Below are 6,034 nucleotides of genomic sequence, written 5' to 3'. Positions count from 1 at the left end.
CCAAATTGAGTGAGAAAATCCCAATATGCTTAAGACTCTTAATTGCTCATATGTGTACCTAAAGTCTTGATTGAAAATGTCTTATTGTTGATAATCTATAAAGATGATTGGAAGTGAAATAAGTGAATTGGGGATATAAAGTGTGGCCAACGTGTCAAGAGTTAAAATTATACTTGTGGCCAATGGTGCCAATGAAATAAAATGATGTGAGAAAGTTATGAAATGAGCCTTGATTCAACTATTCCGAATTGACTTCGAAAATAGAATTGCCTAAAAGCTTATGAACTCAAGTCATGCCCATATGTGGTTGTTTTAACAAATGCTATGCTTTGTGAGTATATTCAATGTGTTTTGCATTCTTGCATATTCGTGAGTGGAAATTGTGTATTGCCCTTTTTGGGGGAAAAGTATTTCAAGAATAAATGGTGTGTTACTTGTTGATGATTTTAACTTGCGCATCAATTGCCAATTATTTTACTCTATTTCTCGGAAAGAAATCTATTGTGCTTAAATTGTTCATTTATAATAAACTTAAAGTTGTGATTTCCACAATAGTATATATGTTCATATTTATGATGATGATACATGAGAGGGAAGTAATGAAAGTGTGGAATATCAAATACAGCCACCGTGCCTTGAATAAAGAATCTTGTGAATGGCCAAAAGAGCCAAGGAAATATTGTTATTGTTATTGGTTGAAAATACTAGTGGAGATTCATATAATGTGAAGGATGATGAGGTAAATACATTTGTACCTATGTTATTTTTGTGAATTATTCCCCTTATTTGGGATGATATTGATGTGATAATATTATTCCCTTTATTTGGGATGAGATTAATGTGATAAAATTATTCCCCTTAATTGGGATGAGATTGATTGATAGAAAAGGATAATCTCGATCCACACGGCATTGTGGTGAGACGGTCTAGCCGATCGGGTCGTGATCGGACACCATGCCGCACACATGGTGGTGATTGTGCTAGAAATTGTGATTTTGGTTGATGTCTTCAAATAAGACAGCCTAGCCGATCGGGTCGTGATCGGACTCCGTGCTAAATTCACGGTGCTATATTTGCACATAGATTGTGATTGTGGTTGATGTCTTCAAATAAGATGACCTAGCAAATCAGGTCGTGATCGAACTCCATGCTAAAAGTACGGTGGTATTGGTATTGAGAGTGATTGGGGTTGATGTCTCTAATGAGATGGCCTAGCCGATCGGGTCGTGATCAGACTCCGTGCTAAAAGTACGGTGGTATTGGTATTGTGAATATTGGTATTGTGAACACTGGTATTATGAATATTGGTATTGTGAACGGGGATATTGTGAACAGTGGTATATCGGTGCTAAAGATCTCCCAACCAAAAATAATATTATCATCATATTTTGATTATCACTTCATAGTGTTATCTTCATATTTTGGAAATTATTATGTTTTAACTTGGCATTTGAATATCATTGATTGTTGATTGTTGTTTCTATAGTTTTCCCTTTCTTACATTGGTGTTAATAAAATATTTTCAGTGTTTGATTAATGGAGTGCATCTCCTCTTTATTCGTGGATGAGTTTGGGTAGAAGGAAATCTAATAGGCTTGCTCGGCCGGGTTCACTCGGTTGAGCGCCGGTCGTGCTCCTCGATTTCGGGGCGTGACATTTAGTGTGTTAAATTTTAAGTTATGTGATTAAAGATATTTGAAAAAAAAAAGAAAAAAATTTACATTTTACTTATAAGTAATACTTTTTATCAAAACCTAGAGCTCTAGCGGCTCCATAAGCGATTTCCAATAAACAGTCGATGGCCGTTGAGGCTGGCGGCCAGCCCTCTTTTTCGACTGGTCAGCCTTCTCCCACCCTTACCCAAACAACTAATACCACAAACTCCAATCCCCAATCACTGGATTACTCGAAAATTTTAAAACCCGACACACTGAATTTTGTAATGAAAGAAAAAACGGCTACTGTTGATCCTAAACCTCTTTAAAGAGCCACATTCTTACATGGACAACCTCTAGTCAAATTTACTGAAGCAGAAGTTGAGAGAATGAATGTGATCGAAGGGATGCAATATGCAGTCGTGGGTAAGCTTTCGTATGGTTGGCCAGATTTGCAAGGGTTGCGTCGAATTATCCCTGGGTAGTGTGGAATCAAAGGTGAATGCAACATTAGATTTCTTAGAGATAGGCATGTTTTAATAAGATTGACATTATGGGAGGATTTTATTAATTTTACCTCAAAGAATGCTTACTATGTTAAGGATAAAAATGGCTATGAATACCAGTTGAGGCCCTTGATTTACGATGCAAAATTTAAGGTAGGGGAAGAAACTCCAAAGGTTATGGCTTGGATTTCATTCCCAAATTTATTGCCTACTTACTTTGTCAAAGAGTGTTTATTCTCATTAGCGTCAGCTGTTGGAAAATCACTACACTTAGATATGGCTACTATTAATAAAACTCGGCCAAGATGTGCAAGAGTTAAAGTCTTGGTTGATCTTTTAGCAGAATTGCCTAAGACAATACGTATGGACATTGATAATGAGTCTACGGGAGAGGTTAGGATAGAATGGGTAAAGATTCAATATGATTACTTACCCAAATATTGCAAGGAATGTAGACTTCAAGGTCATGATGAAGTCGAATGTTGGAGATTGCATCCAGAACTGATGGTTCACGACAAACTAAAGCAATCAGAAGGTGATAATGATGAAGTGAAGGAGAAGAATAAGGGACCTTTAATGATCCTGTCAAGTGGTAAAGTCGTAGGCAATATTGGTGGACAATGGAAAGAAGTAAGGGATATTCGATTAAAAAATACTGGAAAACAAGACGATGTGCAGATTAAACCAGGGAAAGAAATTGTCCCAGCAAATGGACTTGTGTCACAAAAGGTTCATGTACTTAATAAATTTGCAGCTTTGGAGGTCGAAGAGGGGGAGCAAGAAGAAAACAATCAGCTTGCTTTGGTAGAGAAAAGTGTTGATCAATGAAGCTCTATACCAAACCATACTGAAACTGGGAGATTGAATCCAGCGGCTGCTGCTTTTAAACCAGCATTAAATGGAATTGAAGCAGTCAAAAAAGGAAATAACCCATCTCCGAGTAAACCTGGGGATGGATTTGTTGCTGGTTTACTAAAGGAGTCAACAACACAATGGGTGTCACGACCCAAAAATCACTAGTCGTGATGGCTCCTAACTCGACCCGCTAGGTAAGCCAACTAACAGACAATGCAATCCAAATGAAATTATAGGAAAATAGTGAAGAATTATCTGGACATTTATAAATTAACCCAAGAAATGGTAGTACAAATTATGAGCTTCTAAAACTTAGAATTTACAAAGCTGATACAAATAATTTCACGATCTATTTGAAAGCTACATAAACAGATTAACAAAATCTAAAGCCACCAAGGATAAGTGGCAGCTATATCCAGAATGCACGAACATCTTCAGGGTCAACTCCCGACATCACCAGCAGCTCCGTTCCAAAATTCTGCACGCCAGGTGCTGAAGTGTAGTATGAGTACAACCGACCCCATGTACCCAGTAAGTATTTTGTCTAACCTCGTCGAAGTAGTGATGAGGCTTTTTAGTAAAATGATGCTCACTAATAAAAATATGTACCGAAATCTAGCAATAGAACTATACTACAGTATAACAGGATAGAGTAAACGAAACGAATGTACAAAACAATAACAGAGTACTAGAAGAAATCACAATTCAACAGTTTCCAATATCTCAACCAATCTTTTCCTTAGAGCAAAACCAATAAACCACCATAGTCACCCCATAACTTTCATAACGTGAGGAATATACTCTGATATCAAGTCAATTGCACGGAAACACCCTTCGTGCATTTATCTCATCCTCACCAAATATGCATACAACAGTACCAACCGGATGGCTAAAATGCCGATAACAGTAATGACAAAGTAGAAAATACGCAAGTAGCAATAATGAATGAGAATGTACATAAGGGCATCATTAACAGACTAGGTGGAAAGCACAGAGGTGATGACAACAATCAGGAAAAGGAATGTAACTTCAACTAACTAGCATGGTGGAGGCATAAATACAAATATAACGAATAAGAGGGGAACACATGATCTTTATGCGTTAACAAGTAGAAGCACGAATGACTAACACGATAGAAGTGTTACACCCCATGTTTTCGTACGATGATGTTACGCTTCGCAGTATTAAATTACGACGATGTTGCATCTTGTAGTATTGTACGTTGAATTTGTCGTAAGGTAATTGACATCAGTCCAAGGAAAAGATTATTTTGCGATTATAAGGATTATGCTATTTCAAACAAATGATGAGTAAATTCGTGAAGGTGAGAGGGGAAGCAAGTCAAAGAAAATGAATTTTCGTCCAAGTCTGTCATGTTGGGATAAAATACGGCCCGAGCTAAAATACTAGGTATTTATGGACTAGTGCCATACAAGGTACCACATGACCATGATAGTAAGGTGTATAAGGTATGTAAAAAGTGAGTAGTATTTTAAGTAAGTAAAAATAATTCTTAATTATGTGGGTAATTGGTTAATTATTGGGTAATGGGACATTACCTAGTTAATTAATAATTAGTGGTGGATTAATTGAAAACTTTAGATAAGGACCAAAGCAAGAATGTGGCAGCAAGTTAATTCTTAACCAAATGACTCTTAGTCATTTTGGCTAAGTGGCAAGCAATGTGTTAATAATAAACCACATCATTCTTAATATCTTGAAAACTTAGACTTGTAAAGGTAATGTACAAAAACACTTCATTTTCTCATGTCTTGAATACAAAGACACTACCAAACGTTAGAATCTTCCTACAAGCTCTCAACGTGAATTCTTGCAACCAAAAGGAATCCAACGAGAATTATTAGCAATGTAAAATTTTGCGGTTCTAAAGGAGTACGGTGCAACCTTTTCCAAAAACATCATACGAATTTTTTTCCTACTCCAGGTATGTTAAGGCTATCCCTTCTTTCTTTTGGCATGATCTATATGACACGAACAAAATGAGCAAATGCACAACTTTCATAAATGACTCTACTCATAGAAATATTAGGGGTGTCTATATTCTTGATTACCCACGTGAATTATTATTATATCTTCTGTTCATGTGTCGCATCAAAATACGTATTTGATAAAATTTATCCGGCAGGCATATTATTTTTATGGTATTCCGAGAAAATCTTATTAATGTATTTCTTATGCATTTCATGCATTTATACATGTGCATTGACCCATGACTAGATGGCGTTATATACGCGTATATATGTAAATTATATTTAAATAGGATATGGGAAAAAGGTTACGGCATTATATACGCACCACCACCTGATCAGCTGGTATGCGTTGATGATTTTCCCACAGTGGCCGAAATGATATGATGGGATGCCCTCAGAGGCTTGATAATGTTATGAACACATATACCAATGCACGGTATGACATTTATACGCATATACATGACGTTATAAAAATGAAATGATTCACATAGCTATGCAGACGTACATGTCGAGTCTTTTACTCCATGTTTCTCTCATGTCTATAATTTACTGATTTTCATTCCTTACATACTCGGTACATTATTCTTACTGACGTCCCTTTTGCCTGGGGATGCTGCGTTTCATGCCCGCAGGTATCGATAGACAGGTCGAGAATCCTCCAAGTAGGCGATCAGATCAGCGGAAGATGTTGGTACACTCCATTTGTTCCGGAGTTGCTTATGTGGTCAGTATGATTAGGACATGTACTGATTAGTATGGCGGGGCCCTTTCCCGACATTTATGACATTTATGTGCTCTTAGAGGCTTGTAGACATATATCGTGTACGTGAAAGATTGTACGACCTTGTCGGCCTATGTTTTGAGTTTATAAATGATGATGTTGGCCTATTAGGCCCATATGTCACGTGTATATGATGATGTAATAAGAAAGATACGTTACGTTGGTACTCGGTTGAGTAAGGTACCGGGTGCCCATCGTGGCCCATCGATTTGGGTCGTGACAAAAGTGGTATCAGAGCAGTTCTGT

The sequence above is a fragment of the Nicotiana tabacum genome, chromosome 23, assembly GCF_000715075.1.
Source record: "Nicotiana tabacum cultivar K326 chromosome 23, ASM71507v2, whole genome shotgun sequence".
In the NCBI taxonomy this organism is placed as follows: domain Eukaryota; kingdom Viridiplantae; phylum Streptophyta; class Magnoliopsida; order Solanales; family Solanaceae; genus Nicotiana; species Nicotiana tabacum.
This window is presented reverse-complemented; position numbering follows the sequence as displayed.